Source organism: Pezoporus wallicus, unplaced genomic scaffold (genome assembly GCF_028554395.1).
Source record: "Pezoporus wallicus isolate ANWC-B61680 ecotype Strahan unplaced genomic scaffold, APGP_CSIRO_Pwel_v1 contig_7178, whole genome shotgun sequence".
Lineage (NCBI taxonomy): Eukaryota > Metazoa > Chordata > Aves > Psittaciformes > Psittacidae > Pezoporus > Pezoporus wallicus.
Genome location: NW_026636884.1, coordinates 1766210 through 1791646, shown reverse-complemented (window position 1 = coordinate 1791646; position 25437 = coordinate 1766210).

Genomic DNA, 25437 nt, shown 5'->3' with positions numbered 1-25437 from the left:
GATCTGAAAAATATTTGGCAAAAGACATATAATGAGTTTTTCAGATTTCTAGTATTTTCTTTCTGTTATTTGGAGGAGAGCAGAGTTTAAAGAAAAAAAGAGCTCCCTTAACAACATTCTGATCACATATATAGGTAAATTACAATGAAAAAAAATGTAGAAAGAACTGATGGAAAAAGTCTTGTCACTTATTAAAACCATCATTTGCCAGGACAGAGCTGCTGTGTATGTTATACTAGCACTTCCATTCAGTCAAGCTTTACAGCTGACTTTAAATATTCTTTTTATATATAAGGTTTTCTCCTGCTGCCAACTCAGCCCTTTAGAATTGCAACCACTTAATATTCCACTTGGCCCATGGGAAGAGATGAGAGTATTGAGGATACAAATACAAAACACATTTCTCTTTGCATTCAGTGTAACCTGACTAGACACTACAGTTGGCAGACACCAGATGGTTGATTGGAGTCTCTAGTCAGTCTCTGCAATTGCCGAAGCCTTAAGGACAAAACAGCACCAGGGAGATAGATTTGATATGATCATGAATCACTTCTGGGACCACAGCAGATAACTTAAAATAGGAGTCATGCAGGTCACCTTCTCGAAGCTCCTTCTGGTACCATGTGCAAACAGAGACTGAAGAAGATTAATATTGGAGAGAAAACGATGATGGATGGCATGAGTGGGGTGGTAAGGTGTATTTGGGATTTACTGAACATCTTCACACAGTGTTTTGAGAGGATTGACAAGCAGAAGTGTATCGGCTTTTCAGAGTCAAAAAAGGCAAATCTTGTTGAGGTGGAAAAGAAGGAAAATGAATGGTTTTGCTTCATTTAAATGATATTGCAAGTACTTCTAACAAACAAAGTATCAGATGGTTATTCAGGAATATAGAATGAGCAATATGAAAATGTCCCCATTTAAAACTAGGTGGTTATTATTAAAAAATCTTGAGCAGCTATTCAGATTATAAAATGAATTTCCTGCAGCTGTACTCACATCACTTTTTCCACTTTTCATAAATTCTTAACTGATTTTTTTCTGCAGTCTAAAGTTTTCATGGAGACAAGCAAGTGTTAGGCTTGCATGCTCTAGATCCTTGTGAGTTTCCATTAGGAAGCATGCTATTTGCGTGAGAAACAGTTTGTACAAACAGAAGCAAAATGTTTCTAAAAACCTCAGCTAGAACTTAAAGAAGATCTCAGTGGGTATTATATGACCCAGGAGAGGCACTATCGGCACCTTTTGTACCTAGAATTATACTGGCATACAATTATTTTGGGTCATTTGAACAAAAGGAAAATCACAATTATTTTACAAGCACTGCCAAGAAATCCATAGTAACAGATTTTCCCTATATGTGATGCCTCAGACTTGGTTTTTAGCTCAAAGCATTTTTATCTTTTTTTTTTAAAGAAGCTACTTCTTAGACACAAACCTGCTGTGTTACATTCAAGCTCCTGTCTTCCTTACAGAAGCACAATCTTCAAATTAAAAGTACAGCTGATGTTCTGTAGTTTGTCTGTACTGCAACTAACTGAAATAATACATGCTTTGGGTATACACTATGATTTGTTCTGTTTTGGTGGATAAATGAACTCTGAAATTAAGGAGATCATAAAATCATCACTGTAGAGAAACGATTGTCAGAAGGAAAGTAGGCTTTGGATGTTCTCATGTTTTCTTTTTCTTGAAGAGGTTTACTATATAGGGATAGATAAATTACTGGGGGCATTCCCTGGTAAGAATTTGTACTTACTATGAATGTACTGTACCTGGAACATCCTCCTTTGCTGCCTCCCATTGCGTACATATTCAAGAAAAAAAAATGTAGCTTTCACTTTCAGAATGTTACCAACAATTTTCCTTTATTTTTTTTTTTTCTGAAGCAAGAAGCATCTCTGGAACTGGAGTATACCAGTCTTCCTAGAAGTCAGTAAAACTTCTATGCCTTGTATTCTGAGCAGATAAGCTGGGAAGCACGGCTGGTGTAGCCAGCTAGCTATGCACAGGAGCTGTTAAGTGTCTCATCTAGTTCCATGCTGGCCCAGGTCAGAGACCACACACAGTGAAGTCATTTGACTTGATGAAGGATATTGGATAGAGCTGGGCACCAGCTTACAACTGTGTGGACTGTCCCAACCCCAACATAACTTGATGATGCGAGCCAAGAATAATGTCCTGTGTAAGTTAATATCTCCCCAGAATTTCAGCCAGTGTACAAGCTTAATACAAAAATACCCATGGTCCAATGGAAGAGTAACAGGAAAGCAGGTTTTACCAGTTGTTAGAAGGCTGGCACCCTTAAAGCATGAGCTTTACTGTAAATAAAAGGATAACATATAACCTTATAATTGTTACTTGAGACTACTATATCTAAAAAAATTCATCATCTTTTATGAAAGTACTGCATCATAAATACAGAGAAAATATATCAGTGCTTTACCAAAATTCTTTAAATGCTTTTAAATAACCTCTACTTTCCTAATCTATGCTCAACATGCACAGCTTTCCGAATGATGAAGAATGGTGTCTGGCCTCTGAAGCTGGCAGGTGGACTCCTGGCAATGTACTGAGTGAACCACTTCAAACTCCTTCTTATTAGCACCCACAAATAATGATCCTCAAGCCAAGCTGGTTGTGAGTTAAGCACAGTCATTTCTACCTTCAGATGTTGTAAGCCTTGTATTTTCATGTGAGATCTGTGTTGGAAAGGGCTCCCGAGAGATTTGCGTCGTATTGTGTGGAACAGCATCCTGGCACTGAGATGTTAAACATAGTGCCGCTTATTTGCAGTTCACAGGGTTTTGGCTGATTGTTTAAAAGATGATAAATGCCCAGCATCATCTGAGAAGAGCTCCTCTCAAATGTTCCAACACTTGTGACATTTGTTGATCCTATTGAAGATATGCAACAAGTGAAGGGGAATTTCCTGACAATGAGAAAAACTTCCTAAAGCCATGTGCAATTTATTGGTCTAGTTGAGTCAATTATAGACATGTAACTCATTCTCCCAAAATTACAAACTGCCTTTCGTTATTTCCACCGAGTGGTTGGACCCATCCTTAAGTTTCAATCGTCCCCTGCTTTTCTTGTACTAGTGATAGTTTAGTGACTGAAGAGTAGAAAGTAGAATTTCTTTAATTACTTTTATGTAGCTCAGTATCTTGGAGTCTATCTGTGTAGAGTTCAGCATGTTTCTTGTAAGGTGTGCAAATATGTGTCTTTTCGCAGTTACTCTTTCACATTTTCAAAGATAGTTCCCTCTTCCCATAGCTAACTTGACAGTCAATCAAGCAGAGTAATGAAGAGAAAAAGACAGAGGATAAGGGAATTAAAACAGAAAAGGAATCTAGGAAAAAACAGAAATTTGAAGAAAAAAATTGAGAGGAATGAATCAGGAAAAGCTCTTTAAATAAATTAATAAACTATTGTTTTTTAAAAAGGGTGCTTTGCACCAGCTCTCTTGCTCTTTCCCATCACCACCTATCTCCAGCTCTTCTATTGCTGTTTCTCTGGCATGCAGATATTCTAGCTTTTTGGCTTGTAGGCTTCACTTGCCTTAATCTATTGCATACTAATTTGTAGAAGGAGTTCAAGATGTACATGTGCATGTTCACCACACAAAACATGGCTAAAACAAGTCACAATGTGACAATTTCCATGAACCACAAGAAACCTTCAGGAATTGTCTGCTGATCTTTCCCTTGGCTCCCCCATGGAGACTTTGCCATGGTTACTTGCTGCTTGCAGGTGTCACCAGGCTTCCTTGCTCTGCAATCTCACTGAAGTCAAGGAGATCTGAATCCAAGAGCAGAAGTTGGCCTTTACGATTCACTTCCATGTAGCATATGTTACTATATTGTATACCAAGAAATGTAACTGAGAAGAACTGTGGTATTTACAGTATGCTAAAATTTAACTATTGCTGTAGCCTTCTGAAGCCTGTGGGCCACATCCCAAAGACTTTACCCATGTTGTGTTTAATCTCATGTGAGGTAGGAATCCTGTTGCTTAGGGACAAATGATGTAATATGAAAAAAGATTCAGGATCTGGCTCTGTGCCCATTACCAAACTGAGACAGTCCAGTGGTGACTAACTCCTTTAATGAGTAGGGCAGGAGAGGTACCATTGACTAGAGTGAGGGCTACTGATCTATTTTTTAAATTAATATTTTTGGTAGCAACGTCAGAGGATAGAATGTTATTTTAAGAGACATTTAGCAAGTAGCAATGAGTTTTCTTTCTGACACCAGAGGGAAGAAGTTGAAGGTGATACAGTGGGTATGGTAGGCTGCTGCAAAAATATGTGGGTCTGGGACACTAAAAAAGGTGCTGCCTGTAAAATAAGTAATGCAAAGAACAGCTTAGAGCACACTTGCTGAATTTTAAAGAACTATAATAGACTGTTCGGTCAAGTGCCTCCATCATTCCTTGGCCTGATCATTCCTTTCTTTATGAGGTCCTAAAATAGTGAGGTAATCTTCATCATACAGAAGAGGTGTAAGAGTCTCCTTACAGGCTGGTTGTGTGTAGGTCTCTGTATTTTCAGGTGAGTGATACTACATGTCATGTCCATGTCCATGTCCATGTCCATGTCCATATCCATGTCCATGTCCATGTCCATGCATCCCTCTGCCTGTAATGCAATTTTGCAGCAGCAGTATTAGAACAGATTGCTGGCATTATGGCAGCGAGGATATTGTTGGGAGTAGCTTGGCAACACTTGTAGGTGTTGTGATGCTGGCTTTTTGCTCAAGGACAAAGATAGGGAAGGGGATGCTGGATACAAACCAGTGAGAGAAATAATGTCAGAAAAGTTCAGAAGATGAAAGCAGTGACAGTAAATAAGTCTGAAATTATTTTAGGTTTACATACTTTAAGTCCTCAGTGACTGAAAACACAGCCAAGAGTTGCTTCAGCAATATTCCTTCATAAATCTGCATAATAATCTCTCAGAGGGGCTTTGGTGAAATTACAAGTATTCATTTACTAAATTGGGTTCAGTGTCTGTATCATACGCTGTATGAATATTCAGTGCCACAAATTCATCCAAACTATATTGAAGTTAGCATGGTCCACAAACTACCTCAGATGACAATTTGACAGTAGGCACGGGCAGAAAGGGCTCCTTTAAAAATAAAAAAAAAACAACCTCCACTAGAATGCAGTAAAGAAATATTTAGCAGCTATGCCCCTAAGCATATCAGTAATACATGCATGTAATTTTTTCTTGTGGAATTTCTGACCTTTATAGTGCTGAATTCGGCAACAAGTCTTTTCTTTCTAGAAAGGGATCACAAACATAATGCAAAGGATTTATGACTGATTTATGAAATAATATAAAGATAACTGCTAGCCAGATGCAAGAAAGCTGTTGGACTGGGAGGGTAATACTAGAAACACTGAATATAAAACAGTGACCTTCATACAAAGCAATGACTGATCTTAAGTGACTCAGAAAACGAGTCAAAGATTGTACTGTAAGATACAATAAACTGTAATCCTGCATAATTCTTCACTGTTTTTTACATTGTGAATCAAATATATGGAAAAAAACCCACAAACTACTTAAAGAAAAACTGTGACAGTTAGTGTCTGCACCACACAACATATCTCATCTGAGTTTGAAATGGATTTTATGCAGGTTAGCCATACTCTAAGTATTTGTCCATCACCATTGTATTCTCTTTTGGTCTGGTCTTTTTTGGGTAACGCAAGCTAGCAGTCTTTTCCCTCCAAGGTTGCTATTTGGAACATAAGATGTTACAGTAGTTCTACAAAAAATAAAAGAAGTAACTCACAACTTGGAGATTCAGAAGTTGTTAGTGGTGAATTGAGAGAGACCCAAGAAGTCACTCATGCTACACAGGAGAAGGTGGTGCACTCCAAAGGCAAATGTTCAGTGGGTGGTTTCTGTGGACCAAATGGCAGCAAGTGAAATGCAGAGCAGAATGAGAACTATGAGAAACTGTTCCAGTGGATAGCTACTCAATTTCTTATGTCAAATGGTATGGGAGTTTCAGCCTATTTTAACAGAAGGCATCATTCCCTGAGGTAGCATTTTTGTCAGTGGACATTGAAGACATACCAGTAGGTTGTCCGTCTTGTTATTTTCTCCCCCTGCTTTCTAGGCTTTAGGGTTTTCCTCATATTGCACAAAATCTTTTTTATTCATTATTTGTATTTTATCCAATGTTTAAAGAAAGATGAATTCAAGGTTCGGTTCACAAATCTCCAGAAATTCTAGGGATTGTTCTTGGGTTCTTTGTAAGGTAAATTCTGTGATTTATTCTCAAACTGTGCCTCTGTCCCTTGGCATTTCTTCTGTTTATTCTTAGCTCTCATTCATGGTGTGATCTGCTTTTCCACCGAAGGTACAATATTGAGACCAAATGGAGAGGTGTTTAGGGGAGCTTGAACTTCATTATTACAGAGCATATAATCTTTATATCATTTGCACTGTGGGTGAATGAAAGGCTTCAGATGCCATGACTGACAGTTCTGGAACCTTTTCTAGCAATAAATTCATTTGGCTAAAGTAAAGGTATAGGCACAATGTGTTCACTTTCATGCATTTCCTTATCTTTCCTACATCAGCATACCATGACAAGGGCTGCAAAATTCAAGTGGATAAAAAGTAAGGAAGCTGGTCCAACTAAAAAAAAAATAAAAAATAGCACGCAATGGCACCAAGACGTTATATGGTCATAGGGGAATATGTGACTCATGCAAGGAAATTAATTTCTGAGGGGTCTGAGGAGATTTCCAAGAATGTGTGGCAAGAGGAGCTAGGAAGCAGGATCAGTCCAGGGTTGTGATTCAGCACTGTTCAGTGAGATAACAGGGTACAGAGCTTGGTGCATTTGCTTTTCTGTTACTCCTAGGTCAAATGGCAAACACTGAGCTGTGTGTCTGCTATGTAAAAACTGGGGTTCATCAATCTTCCCCCAAGACCCAAACAGACAAATAAGAATAGCTTTAAATGCAATCAGTATGGCAGAGAGTTAATGGATGGCATGATATTTTCTGTTACTGAAGAACAGCCACTGCTTCCCAAAGGGAATGAGGTTGAGCCACTACCACCAAAACTTCAGAGATTAAGTGCTCACCAGAGGGAAACATTCATTAGAAAGAAAACTTGCATGGGTGATTTTAAGAAAAATCATCCCTTCAGTTTTGTTCTCTAAGTGATGTTGATAGCATTGTGCTCATCTGTCATCACACAAGGTCAGGAGACTCCTTTGAATTCAAGTTGTTTATAAAGCAGCTAAACAGGTACTTCCAGCTGGAAAATGAAGCACCTGGGAACTGTTTCAAAGACAGACAAATCTGTGAGTCCAGAGCCTCTTCACCAGATCCTCAATCACCCGGTGCTAGTTTCAGGTTCTCCCTTCTCTCTTGTCCCTTTCAGTGTTTATTTTTAATGTTTTGGTAAAGATAGGCAGTAACTTTAAAAAGCAGTAAAAGAAACTGAAGGTAATTGTAATTTTTTTCCAAACACTTTTTGGTTTTAGCTACAATTTAAAAAGATTTGGGTTTTCAGGTTCTTTCACGTGAACATCCTCCAGCTAATGCTAGATCACTTTCTTAGTGATTATATTTGCCAGGTTAGCAATCAGAAAAACTTGACCAACAGTTCCTTTGCATTTGTTGCTCTGCATTCATTCTTTCAAAGCAGCTTATATCATCATAAAGTATAAAACATGCTCTTATATTCAACAAATAGAAAGCAAATTAATCATTTAGAGTCTACATTGTGACATTACACTGTTGCTTAGCGAGGGCATTGATTATGCCTAAGAGAAGTTTGAGGAACAGCTTTCTTTAGTCTCAAATTTGCGACAGTTCCCCTTTGAGTTGGCAGTACATTAATGGAAATGGAAACTTGCCTCATTCTAAATGTCAGAATAATAGTGCACCAAAAACAATTCAGTCATGTCTTTCAAACCACGCACATATGGTTCAGCACCAAATGTCACTATTCTTCCCTACTTCCTTTCCATTTGTCACTATCTCTGTTGATTATCATTGTTTGGGTTAAAACTTTCATGAAGGCTCAGCACAAAGCTCACCTTGTCAGTAACTAGATATATTCATGGCATGTTCTATACTTGGTATATGCCTAATATAGTCTTCCCAAATGCAATGGATTAGAGATGCTGCATAGTATTACTGCTTTTATACTCCAGAAAATTTTAATCTGACTCCTTATTTTTGATAATTTCTTTCCATCTACCTTGCCGACTTAGGAAAAGTTACACCAGCAATATCAAGTGGAATGGAAGGAATTACGTTGTTAAATTTCTCTTGCCAAATACGAAAATCTGTAGAATAACTAGCAGGTACTAAGCCATAAGATCAGCTTTTTGGAAATGTCTTTTGTTTGAAAAAGACTTTTGAACACCTTAATAGCATTTTCTTAAGAGTGTACCTTCCTGTGTCTCCTCTTTCCTAAAATAATGTCCTTTTATGGCTTAAAATGGTAACTCAGTTTGTCATTATTTTACCTGTGCTGATACTGTTTATAACCTGGTGATCATCCAGACTTTCAGATAGATATATTTCCTGCCCTGAACATTTCCATTCTTTGTCAGATGTAAAGCAACGACTGAGAGGCAAAAGGTGTGGGAATGGAAGAAGATGGAGAAAGCAGAGTTATAAACATGGCATGTAAAAACTATCTTAAGGGATTGGTAAGTCTTCAAAAATAAAATATTCCAGAGTTGCAAAATGACCCAAATATGCAGCCTGTGACCACATGCTATTGCATGCTATTTTCCCTTTTTCTTCCCAGAGGATATTTGCCTCATTCAATGAGCAGAATGGGTGAAATTCACTTAATGATTTTTCTGTGTCAAAGTACTGTAACTTTTAAAAATAAATGCCTCAATGAAGTTAAGTTGGTAAAATTGTATTTTTTTTTGTCTTTTGGCATCTTTCTGAGAAACAAAAAAAGTAAATAAATCCACCTGGAAATTCATATCTGGCTTCAGAAATTTCTAAATGATTGCTGCTTCATCAATTGATAAGGAGAAGAAAAAGACATTGTACAAGAGAAAATATAATTCTTTGTCCCAAATGTTAATCACTATGCCCTGCCCTTGCCCTATGCTTTACGTAAACTTGCTTAAGAAAGGCTGCAAGTCTAAGCTCAAAATTGGTCTTTTTGAGTATCAGACACTTTGTTCTAAACTTCTGTTGGGAGATTTTGGTTTTGTTTTCACTTTCACTCAGATCTTCTCTTCTTGGTCCAAAACATGGCCTGAAGGCATGGCAATGAGGGGTATACCAGCAATTTGAGAAGAAAACTCACTAATTTCTTCATTTTTTACCCTTACTCATGCACATAAGAGAGGATCTTAAAATCTTATGCATACCAGCAGCACATGAAAAACCTTTTAACTGATAGGGAGAATGACCAAGTATTGTCCACTGATTTTTCAAGCATGGCATGATATTACAGTGGAATTGAGGTGGGTGTGAGAGCACCATACCTGCTGGAGGGACCAGGCATCCTAGGAACAGGGGTAAGTGGTTAGGGCTGGGCATGGAAGGCACTGGATCAGTCAGCTGCCTTGCTTCAAAGGCAGTGAATGTGACGATGTGACCATCATCTTTCCTTCTGCAGAGGAAAGGCAAAGGAAGGAGATTTGATTAATATTTTCACCAAGACTCTGTTATGTCCACCAAGATGTATAGGGGGGCCATTTGAGTGAGGTAATATAGTTATCAATCTGAACCCCTTTTCTATTTCTAATCTTCAATATGAAGAACTTAGCATCACTGAGAAGTCAGTCTAATGATGTTCTCAAAATGAAATGTGGAAAGCAAGATTTCATGTTGACATAGCCTGAACAGAGATTTTGTGTGTGATCTAATAATGTTAACCTATTATTCCAAATGTGGGTTTGTTATATTTAAAAAATGCATGAGAAACTGGTTTCCCAACAACTGTTTAAAATCACTATTCAGTTTTTGTAAGCTTTAGAATTTTAATTTGTTTCTTTGTGTCAAAGCCTAACAGAAGTGTAAATAAAATTGAGAACACAGAACTTCTCTTAGTTTTCAGTAGATAACCATTCTTTTAAAATCCGAGACTCTCTTTGTACAACAAGGTCTTATACAAAATGTTCAGACAAGGAAACTATGTATTACTTTTGCAATAGAAAAATCTGTACTAGAAATAGAAATAAAGTTGAAATACATGTTAGATTCCCTAAAAATCTCTTGGAGGTTTACTATGTTCTAGTGAGAAGGATTATCAGGAGCTATACCATATGCATCACAAAGCTTTTAAGCAAAGCATCTTCCACCTCTCCAGGAAATAAATATCAGTTGTATTTGAAAAATTACTTAACAAAGATGTTTTATGGCCACTGTATATCAGCAGTTATTGCCGTGTAAATTAAAATAACTAATCAATTAATACAGAAGTACTTTTATTACCAAATGGATAGACGAGATATGAAAAGCCCTAATTAAAAGCATTGTCTGCTCTGCTTTACACTAATGATTCTCTAAGAACCAATGTTATTTGTGAATTAGCTTAATCACAAAGGAATTAAAGAGAACAAAATTACTGTATGAAAATAGTGCGCTAAATTCATGAAGGCTAGACAGAAAAAGCACCCAGAGTCATTTCTGTATCTGATCAACTGGCTTGTCTAATCCATTTTACTGTGGATAGCTGGCCTGACATGACTTCAGATTAGTTTAATAGGGATTAAAGTGGCATGAAGTGTATAAATCTATGAATTTGCAAGTACAAATATGTTTAGGAATTCATTTATCTTTAAAGGCAGGAGGAGGGAAGAAAGTTCAAAGTAAAATCTGGATACATTTGTAAACATAGATAATTCCACAGAAAATTTGGAAAAGAACTAAAACCCATGCAATTTGGGCAGCAAATCCTGACGACTTTACTGAGTTTCTCTGCACAAAATCAATTACTAAAGTCAAACAAGAAAGCCCCCAAGATCTGGTACTTTGCAGAATTGATGTGGAAGTTCTTAGGTAAACCTACAAGTCCTGTTGATTACAGCCCAAATAAAGCAGACCTCTGGCATTCAGCTTTCTGAGCTGGCATGATCAGCACATAATGTCTTTGGAGCTAGAGCTGCCAAGAGAAAGGGATCAGAGACAGCCAAATTATGATATCACACCAATAAAACCTCATCGTAGTGACATACATAAAACACTCTGTAAATTGCTTTTTGTAACTTTTAATTTATTAAGAGCTTTTGAACTATGTTTTCATTCTGTGACATGTTTTCATTTACCTCTCATACCCTTCATTAATTTGTTTCCTGTTTGAGAAATAATACCACATTTTTGGCAGTTTGAAACTGCTGAAAAAATATATCATACCCTACTTGAAGTAGCTTGCCAGAGAATCAGGATTGTGCAGTATTTTGAATTGCTAGGCTGAATTACAGTAAATTACTTGACTACTCAATTTGTCTAGTATCAAGGTTGAGTCATGATAGCTGCCTGTCAAGCTGCTGTTTTCTCATCCCTAAGCCTAAATTGAGAACAGTTTCTGCAGCTGATATCTGCAGCTTTGGAGAATTTGGAGATGCTGGATTTGTGCTCTGGAGGGTGATGTGTGGACCAGTTTGCAGGGCAGTTTACAGTGTTAAATAAAAGACATCAGACACAGTTCCTGGAATGGTGGGGGCTTGCTATTGGCAGACCTAGCCCAGGGTTCAAACACTGGCATCCTGAAACATGCCCAGTTGCTGTCTTTCTCCACCATAAGTTCATAAAGGTGACTCAGCCATTCTGGGAATGGGACCAAAGGCATAAATGGACAGAGTAAAAGATTAAAATAACTCAATACCACATCATATAGTGCTGACCCCCTCAGCTACCCATCCATAAATCCATTTGAGAAGCATTTATTCTTCTCCTACAGACTGTTTGGCCATTTTTCCAGCTATGACCTCACAAAAAACTATTCTGCCACGAGCTGCAAAGGTTCTGAAGAAAGCCTGAACTATCTCCCAAAAGCTCCTCTTTACCCTCACCCATCAAAATATCCTTGCCTAAACTGCAACTGGCTTTACGGTTCATTAACTAAAAGGCAACTGTTTCAAAGCATTAGGTCTGTAACTTTGAAGAGTGAAGTAGTTAGATCTTGTAACAGGTAAAGTTTGTAACTATTGAATATATATAGCACATATGGAACCCTACAGATATTATACCCTTTCACTTTGCTAATACAAATTTCTTTGTGTTAACTGTGATCTAAGTCAGAAAATGACTATTTTCAAGAAACTGGAACAACAAAGAAATGTGGTTAAAATTAAGGAAATCAGGTAAAAAGCTAGCTGAAGTTTCCTTTTGTTTCCAGTCTGCTGTGTAGATCATTGGTCAAGAAGGGAGTGACAATACTTTTGAAGATGACCTTTCAAGGCCAGACCATTCAAGTGATATTAATATTTCTTGCCATCCCCTGAGTTAAACCCCACGGGAGGGGAAGGCATCATTTGAATTGAGGGACACTGAATCTAAAGAGGCTTTTGGAATGGGTTGATGGGAAGGCCTTTATTAGACTTGGGAAAGATTTCCCACAGTTCATGTGTCAGACAGAGAGAAAAGATCTTATGAAAGCAACAGGGGCCAAAGGTTTTGTGATAAAAACTGGGGCAGAGAAGAAAAAGCTTATTTTTGTTTCCTTCCGAGATAGGACTGGATTTTGACATGAAAAAAAATCTGCTTCCTGCTGTGTAGGAAGCTCATACCCTGAGATAAAAGAATAGTGAGTGCCTAGCTGTTAGCTCACATAGATTTTAAAAGCTGGGTATTTGAAATTAAAAAAAGCCAAACCCTGGAGCAAACAAGAAATGAATGAAAGCTCAACACGCAGTGCTAACTCGACTTAAGAGAGAAAGCTGGAGACTGATTTCCTGATGTTTGAGGGCCACCCTGGAGAATTTTGGAGGTTGTCCTTTTGCCATAGTGGTATCTATCCTTGGATGTACTGAATGCCAGCTGAAATCAAGCTGTGGCAGGAGTCACTAGAGGGTACTGTAATACACAGTATTTTTTACTGTTCATGAGTAACATTCATTCTTTCTGTCAAAACTGAGGCTTGTCATCTAATTTTTTTTTTGAGGGAGAGGTTGATGTAAATAGAAATAACTTTATTATTAACTCTGTCTTCCACTGTCTGGCTAGACTAGCTTGTTGAGTATTAGTCTTTAGAATAGGGCTTGTTGGGGTATCAGCCTACTAGAACAGGGCAATGCCTGCATGCTGTTCACCATCATCTTTATTGGAGGACCAATGTAGTCATGGGAAATGAAACTGGAAGAAAACATGTATTTCCCTAGCACTAGTTTCAAAAGCACATGATCTCACGCAGATTAGCAATGTGGTAACGTGTAGGTTCAGAGACATTATGATCAATACACTCAAGGATCAACCCCATCAGGCAGTTGGTCACTTCTCTAGAAATAACTTGAAAAATTTTGATGTTAAGGACTTTCCTATCCACTGCTATCCTGGGAATTGAAGCAGGTATTTTGTACAGTGCCATGCAATGCCATTCAGAGTTGAAGCTGAACCTTGTATGGATGTCTCACCTGGCCCAGACACCTCCACATCTCTGAGTCTCTTTGGGCATTGCCAGGACTCTGGAAAAGGGCATGAAAAAAGAGGTATCACCTCACTCCCCCTCTCTTTCTTCTTATTTTAGACTTCCAGTAAGGAGGAGATTTATAAGTCTCCTGAGAGACTTTTAGCACTAGTGGTTAGTTGTATCACATGAACATATTTTCTTCTCTAAGTGCCTTTCATATATCTACAGATCTATATATATGTATTTCATCACCTTTAAACCCACATTTAGTGAATTAATTATAGTTCTTCTGTCAGAATGAATAATAAAATGTGGCTATGCTGCTGCCTAGGGTAGATATTGTTTTTCAGATATGGATAACAAATTCACGTTTGGGATTATTAGCTCAGTCTAGATCATCTGAGCTGTTGTCAAATACAGCTGTCATGATACAGTTTAGCTACCACATACACCACCCTGAAAGCCTGAAACTGTCTCTTGTTCTTCCATTCTTCGCTTTTTACATATGCTGCCTTGACATTTGATCTCATATAAGTACTCATTTCTCATCACAATTTGCAATTTCAATTCATTTTTGGTTGGCAAATTGTTATCAGAGTTATTTTCATTTTCTGCAGATACACTAATTTTTTGCCAAATACTCAATGAGCACTTGTTAGTCATAACATGGTTGTTCTGATTATTTGTTATATGTGGTGTGTGAATGACCACTGAAGTCATATGGTTCTATAATCTTGATAGAACAAGTAAAATAGATATACAAATAATCATATTTCTGATCTTTATATTCTTTATATACATTTCCAGTGTGGTATTCTATGTTAAATAAAACTTTTTATTTGACCCAAAATATTCAGCTATTTCAAAGTATTTCCAAATATTTCCACCTCACTTGTGAAGTGGGCTGATGCCAACCTTATGAAGTTTAACCATGCCAAGTGCAAGGTCCTACAGCTGGGTTGGAGCAATCCCAGGCACAGCTACAGGTTGGGCAGAGAAGAGATTCAGAGCAGCCCTGCGGAGAAGGACTTGCGCGTGTTGGTCAATGAGAAGCTTAACATGAACTGGCAGTGTGCGCTCACAGCCCAGAAAGCCAACTGTGTCCTGGGCTGCATCAAAAGGAGCGTGACCAGCAGGTTGAAGGAGGTGATCCTGCCCCTCTACCCTGCTCTCGTGAGACCTCACCTGGAGTATTGTGTGCAGTTCTGGTGTCCTCAACATAAAAAGGACATGGAACTCTTGGAACAAGTCCAGAGGAGGGCCACGAGGATGATCAGGGCACTGGAGCACCTCCCGTATGAAGACAGGCTGAGAAAGTTGGGGCTGTTCAGCCTGGAGAAGAGAAGCTGCATGGAGACCTCACAGCAGCCTTCCAGTATCTGAAGGGATCCTATAAGGATGCCGGGGGGAGACTCTTCATTAAGGACTGCAGTGACAGGACAAGGGGTAATGGGTTAAAACTTAAACACGGGAAGTTTAGGTTGGATATAAGGAAGTTCTTTACTGTAAGTGTGGTGAGGCACTGGAATGGGTTGCCCAAGGAAGCTGTGAATGCTCCATCCCTGGCAGTGTTCAAGGCCGGGTTGGACAGAGCCTTGGGTGACATGGTTTAGTGTGAGGTGTCCCTGCCCATGGCAGGGGGAGTTTGAACTAGATGATCTTAGGGTCCTTTCCAACCCTAACTATTCCATGATTCTATGATTCTGCTAAATCGCTGGTACGCTCTTTTAGCTGCAAGACTGGCCTCTGAATTTGTTTTGTTGAGAATGCCTCCTAATCACAGAATTATTAATTTCTGTTTTACTTGAAACACACAAATATATCTCAAAATTTAAATAACATCAGTGATTTAAATACAAATAATATTAATTTCAGCAAACAACACACCATTATTAAGCACAAGTAACAGTGAGAGAAAAATGCATAGCATACTAAAATGATTGAAAGTAAATTTTCAGAACAGCTGTCCATTTCCTGATCACTTCTTCTCAGTGGAAGCTGCCATTTTATTATGCAGTACACAGAGAAGATCCAGATTTATTATGAAGAACAAAAATGGGAGAAGGCAGAAGCCTATTCATGTGTGTAAGGAACAAGGAACTCCAAAAAGTGTAGCTCTGCTTTGAAAAGTCGCTATGTAAAATGACAAGTTCTTTCTCAGTTTTGCAGCCTGTCTGCATTCATAGTTACATCTGCTAACCCTAGTGACAAAAAAAGTTTTACTAATCTTTAAACTTACTAACCCTCATGAGCAATATAGAGCAAGAGGCCAAGCCATATCCCATTCCTCCGAGTGCACCATCAGTTGGGTAACTCCCTGTATGTCACCCTAAAGTACAGCTGGTCACAGCCCTGCCTACCCACAGATGGCAGTTGGGGTGCCCAAGGGTCACTGTCAGTGCACTCTGAAGGCAGTAGGGCTGTGCAAGGACAGCTGGGCAAATAATTTGTCTCTTGAGCTCCTTGGTACTAGCAATAATGTGCAGGAAGTCATAAACTCAGTTCGACTTTTTCATTTTAACTTTAATTTACCAGGCTGAGAGTTGAAAGCAAATTTTCTCTCTCTTCCCCCCATCCTGTTCCCCCCTGCCCAATGAGCAGATTAAAGCTCCTCAATCTACACTACTCAATACAAACCTCTCACTTCCCCCCATTGCAACCACTTTTTACTTTCCCATATAGAAGTTTGCTCTGCTTCAGGGTAATGTAGATGCTGAAAAGTGTCATGGTGAGTCAACACTTTGGGCACAACAGAGCTTTCAAATAAAACCTTCTGAAAAACAGAAACAGAAGTATTACTCATCTCCTTTTTTTCTTGCTGCCAAACTTCTTTCTCCTTCAAGATCACACTTTTTTTGTTTATTTTTTCTCATTCATAATCCTATTAGAAAAAGGCATGGAAGTAAACTGTCATGTAAGGACAAATATATTGTGTGATAAAAAACGTTTGCTACACTGTTTATCTATCTGTCTATCTCTGACTATATATAAACAATAACAAAACAGTGAGCTAAGCCCAGCTAATTGTCTCATCATGGGGGGATTTCACGAAAGCCTAAAACTAGGAGATTTATGACTCTCCATGTTTCTAGTATAGAGAGCTCATCTCTCTTGCTCATTGCTACTTCATATGACTCCTTTTTTTGTGTAATTTAAGAAATCTGGCAGTTGCCCTAACTTGTACTGAAGGATTATGGAGCACCTCTGAGCTTTGCTGTGGGAGCCTCTACCATTGCCAAGGCAGCATCAACATCCAGAGTTATGAGTCATTCTTTCTCCCATGCTCCTGTGGAGTAGAAGGCTCACTGTGTGAATGCTGCACTCTCATACACAAAGACTAAAGAAAAAAAATCTATATTCTTTAAAACTGGGTGAGATTTGAAATTAAGATGCTTTGATGCCCTTTTCCCTCAGGAACCAGGAGATGAGGGGGTGGGTTTGTACTTGCAGCCATCCTTCCAAATCTCAGACTCCCATATGGTTAATATTGCTGCTGGTTGTGGCATTAGCTACAGTCTTAGCTCAAACAGGCTTCATTGACTCATCTGCTACCAAATTGTTATGTGACACTGGCTTTCTCTTCTTGGTTGTTTCTTCTTCTTTATTGCTGAACCATTACTATTTAGCCTATTACATTTGTTACCTGGAAATTGTGAGAAGATTGGCCAAAAGTTTAACAGTAGGCTTTGTGTCTCTCACTATCAACAGTGTGCCTGGAGATTTTATGAGCAGATTGGCCATGTATGTCTTTAGGAGAAAAGCCACAAGGAAGTATGACTAACTTACATGTCAGCTGCTTCTTCATGACTCCTCTTTGTAAGCAGGATTCTTTTTCCTAACAAACGAACATTATTCCTTGTAGAAGAAGCAGATATGCAGGATATTTGAATGATACAGAATACGGTCATGAAGATAATAACATTCAAAAGTATATAGCAATAATCAGTTTTGACCACCAGATTGCTGTCAGAGTTCCCCTTTTATGAACAGTTAAAATAACTAGTGCTATCAATATTTTGCTTACAAATCATAATTTGTAACAAGAAACAAAATCCCTGCAGACTTGTGCAAATGGGTCTTGTAGAAACTAATAATCACAGTAAGAACAACCCATTTGCTGAATTTAACCTGAGAAGCATAGACCTCATGGACACTTAGCAGGCTATATCCTGAAAATTTTTAGTCCTTCTTCAGGCAATTAAAACCCTTGAAACAATTTCTTTCTTAGCTTAATATAATTCCACTGAATATAGTTGATAAAGAACACAAAGTTATTCCTGGTCAGGTTTGGGTACCTAAATTGTCCTGTGCTTAAGGCAGTCAGAATAGACTCATCTTACAATCACTAGAGAGAAAAAGTGGTTTTAGCTTACACATATCTGATCTACTTCAAGTGGCTGCCTTAGCATGAGAACAGTGCCCTAGACTCTCCTGTCTACATCGCCTGATGCCATTTGACTGAAAGGGATATAAGGGTAACTGGCTTGTCTATAGCTATGCAGATGAGTCCCTCTTCTTTTTATTCTAAACACCATAATTACTTATGCTTGCTAGATGCTTTCAACCTGAAAATGCTGTGTATGGGCTTGTTCTATTCCTCCCCTACGAGGATGCATGCAAAATATGCATGGATTTAACAATTATTTGTTTTGAGGGAACAATTAAGAAAAACATATGGGGTGTCCGATGCTCTGAAGGAGCTGAGTTAAATAAGTTTTAGAAAATTTTGTATATGCAATCTCCATATATGCATCGTCAACAGCTTATTACAGTTTTTCCATACCATGAGATCTAGGCTTTCTGCCAGAGCACTCTTTGGGTATGCTTAGTATGCAGCACCTGGAAGTACTTCCGAGATCACAGATCAAGTTTTGTATTCTGATGCCACCCTCATTTTGTGGGGTCAGATTTGGGTACATACACTTCTCTCTTCCTGAGTTCCTCATATACTGGGGGAGAAAAGGCAGCAACATGAAATGGGAAGAAGTTTGGCAAAGGAAGGATCTGGATGTAGGCAGTCTGGTCTGGTACATGCATTAAACAGCTTAGGCATATGCCATGTGGAAAATAGCATTTAAGTAGTGTAGCACATCTCAGTGCAGTGGGTCAAACCTACCAACTTTACAGTGTTAAGTTCAAATAATAGGCACCAAATTCAAACTGCATCCTATTTTGCTGACAATGAGTTGTGGGGAGATTTCCTCACTACGGCATCCCTTCCTTTGCTATTTGTAGTGCACACATGTGACATAATCATAGAATAGTTAGGGTTGGAAAGGACCTTAAGATCATCTAGTTCTGCCATGGGCAGGGACACCCCTGCCATGGGCAGGGACACCTTACACTAAACCATGTCACCCAAGGCTCTGTCCAACCCGGCCTTGAACACTGCCAGGGATGGAGCATTCACAGCTTCCTTGGGCAACCCATTCCAGTGCCTCACCACCCTTACAGTAAAGAACTTCTTCCTTATATCCAATCTAAACTTCCCCTCTTTAAGTATTTACCCATTACCCCTTGTCCTGTCACTACTGTCCTTAATGAAGAGTCTCCCCCGGCATCCCTATAGGATCCCTTCAGATACTGGAAGGCTGCTGTGAGGTCTCCACGCAGCCTTCTCTTCTCCAGGCTGAACAGCCCCAACTTTCTCAGCCTGTCTTCATACGGGAGGTGCTCCAGTGCCCTGATCATCCTCGTGGCCCTCCTCTGGACTTGTTCCAAGAGTTCCATGTCCTTTTTATGTTGAGGACACCAGAACTGCACACAATACTCCAGGTGAGGTCTCACGAGAGCAGGGTAGAGGGGCAGGATCACCTCCTTCAACCTGCTGGTCACGCTCCTTTTGATGCAGCCCAGGACACAGTTGGCTTTCTGGGCTGTGAGCGCACACTGCCAGTTCATGTTAAGCTTCTCATTGACCAACACGCGCAAGTCCTTCTCCGCAGGGCTGCTCTGAATCTCTTCTCTGCCCAACCTGTAGCTGTGCCTGGGATTGCTCCAACCCAGCTGTAGGACCTTGCACTTGGCTGTGGGTGACAGGATAGAAATAATTAATGAAATGGATCCAGGCGTTATCACCCTGGTCCAGCTTAAGCCCTGAGAATGGTAAAGAAAATACCAGGTGCTATTGGCCTGGTCGGGTTTAAGCCTTGGGAATGGTGAATAAAACACCAGGTGTTAATGCCCTGGTCCAGCCTAAGCCTTGTGAACTGTAAAGAGAACAATGAAGGGTAAAGATCGGTTAGCAAAACAAAGCAGGCAGTTTGCAAGATAAAGCAGGATTTGCATCTCAAAGACAGACCAAACAGTGTGAATATTTGTAACCCCTAGCAGTTTTGCTAAATCGGGATGATAAGGGAGTAAAAGAGTGGAAAGTTACTGCTTAGCACTTAGTAGACTATAAAAGAGATGGGAGACACGAAATAAAGGTCTTCAGATTTCACCAGAACTGGAGTCCACCTTTGATACACCACACTTGGCATGGTTAAACTTCATAAGGTTGGCATCAGCCCACCTCATAAGTGTGTCAAGGTCCCTCTGGATGGCATTCCTTCCCTCCAGCCTATCAACCAAACCACACAGCTTGGTGTCATCGGCAAACTTGCTGAGGGTGCACCCAATCCCACTGTCCATGTCACCAACAAAGATGTTGAACAAGACCTGTTCCAGCACCGATCTTTGAGGGACACCACTTGTTACTGGTCTCCAGCCAGACAATAAGCCAACAACTCTTTGCGTGTGGCAATCCAGCCAGTTCTTTATCCACCGAGTGGTCCACCTATCAAATTGATGTCTCTCCAGTTTAGAGACAAGGATGACATGCAGGAGAGTGTCGAACGCTTTGCACAAGTCCAGGTAGATGACATCAACTGCTGTACCCCTGTCCATCAGTTCTGTAGCCCCATCACAGAAGGCCATCAAACTGGTCAGGCAGGTTTTCCCCTTAGTGCAGCCATGCTGGCTGTCACCAGGCACCTGGTTGTTTTTCATGTGCCTTAGCATGCCTTCCAGGAGAATCTGCTCCAAGGTTTTGCCAGGCACAGAGGTGAGACTGACTGGTCTGTAATTCCCCGGGTCATCCATTTTCCCCTTCTTGAAAATGGGGGTTATATTTCCCTTTTTCCAGTCATCGGGAACTTCACCTGACTGCCATGATTTTTCAAATAAGATGGCCAGTGCCTTAGCAACTTCATTCACCAACTCCTTCAGGACCCACAGATGGATTTCATCAGGTCCCATGAACTTGTGCACATTCAGGTTCTTAAGATGGTCTCAAACCAGCTCCTCTCCTACAGTGGGCCCAAGGTCTTCATTCCCACAATCCCTGTGTCTGCCCTCCAAGACTTGGGTCGTGTGGTCAGAGCATTTGCCAGTGAAGACCGAGGCAAAGAAGTCATTAGGAACCTCAGCCTTCTCCAAATCCAGGTGTCCCGAGTTCAGCAGTAGCAGACATTTTTCTCCTTCTTGGTAGCTGGTGCAGTGCAGTGTTTTGACTTTTAGCTCGGGAACAGAGCTGATAACAATGATGTTTTGGTTTGGCCAAGGACTTTGTGAGCCTCATGCTCTGCCAGGGAGGAGGGGAAGCCAGGAGGAAGCACAGACAGGACACCTGACCTAAGCTAGCCAAAGAGGTATTCCATACCACAGCACGTCATGCCCAGGATGTAACTGGGAGTTACCCGGAAGAGCTGTGGGACTGCGGGGTTGGAGGAGGTATGGGTCGGTGCTTGGTCAGGCTGGGGGGGGCGAGTTATCGGTCGGCTGGTGGTGAGGTGTTGTATTCTCTTCCCTTGTTATTTCCTTTATCATTGTTATTATTGGTAGTAGCAGTAGTGATCTGTATTATACCTTAGTAACTAAAACTGTTCTTATCTCAACCCGTGGGAGTTGCATTCTTTTGATTCTCCTCTCTGTCCGTCCAGGAGTAGGGGGAGGGAAGGAAGGGGGAGAGTGAGTGAACGAGTTGCCTGACTGGGTTTAAACCACGACAGTTCTTTTGGCGCCCAATGTGGGGCACAGGGGGTTGAAATAACAACAGATCTGTCCGGATTAATAGTCACTCGTCACAATGCTGATTCATTGGCTCTCAAGGTTGCTCCTCTTGATCTCACAGTTTCAGTATATCGTATCTTACTTGCATCCGGTATTTGCTGTATTAGTGTTTTTCAAGTGTGGGGCTTGGGCTAAGGTTTTTGTCTCATTGTACTTTATGGTAATGACTTGTAATACAATAGAATTATTGATCATGAAACTGATCTGGCTTATGTTCCCAGTGTGGCCACCACCTTTATACTTTGGGAGGTATATAATAGAAGTGCTTAGCAATTACACATCTTTTTTCTCCTTCTCAGGTGCTCAACCTGTGAAGGAGACATCCTTTTACCCTCCCAGTCCTCCCCCCAGACCATTTACATTTGAGAGTTTTTAAGTTTTTGAATGGTCTTTTAATGCTGTTGAGACTTGTTTGCTGATCGTGATGGGAATCACCATGCTAGCACGCATACAGAGTGTGTTTTGCCCACGACTGATTTCAAGAGTTAAGCAGAGTCAGGTTTGGGTCTTGTCTGGGGTCAAACGACGATGTAGGAGGACCAAGAGATTTTCCCTGAGGCTAGACAGCCATGAGTGGCAGGGTGTGTGGGATAGTATGGGCAAGTATCTAGGTCAGTGGGCCCCTCCAGTACTTTGGAATTTCACTACCGAACAACTGCAAAATCCAGAAGAATTAGTAAAACACTTAAATGAGGTGTGTGGTCATTCTGGCCATACTAGAGATGGACAAATGATGGCAATGTGCTGGGGCTTGGCCTATGCTTACAGGGCCTTGTTCAACACTATCCAGCACCTTCAAAAGGAAAAGAATGTCGGCAGATCTGAGGGCAAAGCAACAGTCAGCGCAGCTACTCCATCTCCAGGCACAGCAGCTTCACCACCCCCAGTGACAAGTACAGTTGCTACTCAAACTTTGGCTGCAATGAACAGCGCAGCTACCCCAGCGGCAAGTACAGCAGCTGCTCAAACTTCAACTGCAACAGACAGCGCGGTTACCCCAGCTCCAAGCACAGTAGCTACACCACCCCCAGCAACAAGTACAGTCGCTACTCAAACCACAGTGATAATCACTGCAGCTAAACCAGAGGACCAATTCGTACCAATATGGGTTGCCCCTGTACGCAAGAGAACAAGCAAAAAAGAGGCAAGAAGGGTGAAGCGAGATGAAGAAACAATGAATTCACCACCTGGTCCAGAATCTGATCAGGAGTCATCATCCCATGATGAAGAAGAAGAAGAAGAGGTAACTTCTCGACCTTGGACCTCAACCGAGCCATGGAATATGCAAAAAGATTTTACCCGTCAACCAGTGGAGCACATCATCACCTGGTTACTCCGATGCTGGGACAATGGGGCCGATGGTCACAAACTAGAAGGTACAGAAGCCAAGCAGCTGGGATCACTTGCTAGAGAAGGGGGAATTGACAAAGAAATTGCAAGAGAGAAAAAGTCCCTCAGTCTTTGGAGGTGGCTCTTGGAAGCTGTGAAAGAAAGGTTTCCATACAAGGATGATGTTATGAGTCATTCAGCCAAGTGGACTACTATAGACAAAGGCATCCAGTCTCTGAGGGAATCAGCCATCGTAGAGATGATCTATCACATCAAGCCGAATAACAGGGATACACCCATAGATCCAGATGAAGTTGAATATACACGACTCATGTGGCAAAAACTTACACGGAATGCACCGTCATCCTATGTCCATTCATTGGCAACAGTAACCTGGAATGGCATAGTACCACTAACAGTGGATGAAATGGTTCATAAACTCCGAGAGTTCAAAGACAATCTCACCCCTTCCATCATCTCAGCTGTGGAAAAACTGTCCCAGGACCTCAAACAATTGAGGGACGATCTATCTGATTTATCCAGCTCCTCACGTGTACCAACACACGTCTCAGCTATTAACAAAAGACGTCCTATTGTTCGAGAGAGGAGATACAGGAGGTATACGCCACGGGGTACCCTATGGTTTTACCTGCGGGATCACGGAGAAGACATGACAAAGTGGGATGGAAAACCTACTTCAGCTTTGGAGGAACGGGTGAGTGAACTGAAGAGGGGAGCAAGGGCCAAGACTGATCGTCCCATGAGAGCTACGGCTTCAGCCTCTGGTGAGCAGTTTCCCAGATGGAGTGGAAGAGCTGATTTTACTCCAGCTCCTGTGATAACGAAGAATAATCCCTTTTACCACGACTTAAGTGTCCAACGCTGTGATGACCATTAGAGGGGTCCTGCCTCCAGCCAGGTGGAGGTTGGGGACAATCGGATTTACTGGACTGTGTGGATCAGATGGCCTGGCACATCAGTCCCACAGAAGCATAAGGCTCTAGTAGATACCGGTGCACAGTGTACCCTGATGCCATCAAGCTGTCAAGGGGTGGAACCCATCTGTATTTCTGGAATAACAGGAGGATCCCAAGAGTTGACTGTGCTGGAGTCTGAAATCAGCCTGACTGGGAGAGAATGGCGAAAGCACCCTATTGTGACTGGTCCAGAGGCTCCATGCATCCTCGGCATAGACTACCTCAAGAGAGGGTACTTCAAAGACCCAAAAGGGTACCAGTGGGCTTTTGGTATTGCTGCTTTGGAGACTGAGGAAATTGAGCAGCTGTCCACCTTGCCTGGTCTCTCAGAAGATCCGTCTGCTGTGGGGTTGCTGAAAGTTGAAGAACAACAAGTGCCAATTGCGACCACAACAGTGCACCGGCGGCAATATCGCACCAACTGAGACTCCCTGATTCCCATCCATCAGCTGATCCATAGACTGGAGAGTCAGGGGGTGATCAGCAGGACCCGCTCGCCCTTTAATAGCCCCATATGGCCAGTGCGAAAGTCTAATGGAGAATGGAGACTAACAGTAGACTATCGTGGCCTGAATGAAGTTACACCACCATTGAGTGCTGCCGTACCGGACATGCTAGAACTTCGGTATGAACTAGAGTCAAAGGCAGCCAAGTGGTATGCCACAACTGATATTGCCAATGTATTTTTCTCAATTCCTTTGGCAGCAGAGTGCAGGCCACAGTTTGCTTTTACTTGGAGGGGTGTCCAGTTCACTTGGAACCGTCAGCCATGGACTGATCCAGACTTCACTGGAACAGGGGCAAGCTCCAGAACACCTGCAATACATTGATGACATTATTGTGTGGGGTGATACAGTGGAAGAAGTCTTTGAGAAAGGGAGGAAAATAATCCAAATCCTGCTGAAAGCCGGTTTTGCCATAAAACGGAGTAAGGTCAAGGGACCTGCACAGGAGATTCAATTTTTGGGAATAAAATGGCAAGATGGACGTAGACAGATCCCCACAGATGTGATCAACAAGATAACAGCAATGTCTCCACCAACTAATAAGAAAGAAACGCAAGCTTTCTTGGGTGCTGTGGGGTTCTGGAGAATGCACATCCCAAATTACAGTTCAATTGTAAGCCCTCTCTATCATGTGACCCGGAAGAAGAATGATTTTAAATGGGGCCCTGAGCAACAACAAGCCTTTGAGCAAGTTAAACGCGAGATAGTTCATGCAGTAGCCCTTGGACCTGTCCGGACCGGGCCAGATGTAAAAAATGTACTGTACACTGCAGCTGGGGAGAACGGTCCTACCTGGAGCCTCTGGCAGAAAGCTCCAGGGGAGACTCGGCTTTCGGAGTCGGGGATACAAAGGATCTGAGGCCAGCTATACCCCAACTGAGAAAGCAGAGCAACTGGCAACACAGGGGTAAACCCATCTGGGCTGCTGCACTGTGGAAAGATACTGCTGCCCGGGTGCAGAAACTGGTGGTGAAGGTACGTCATGTAG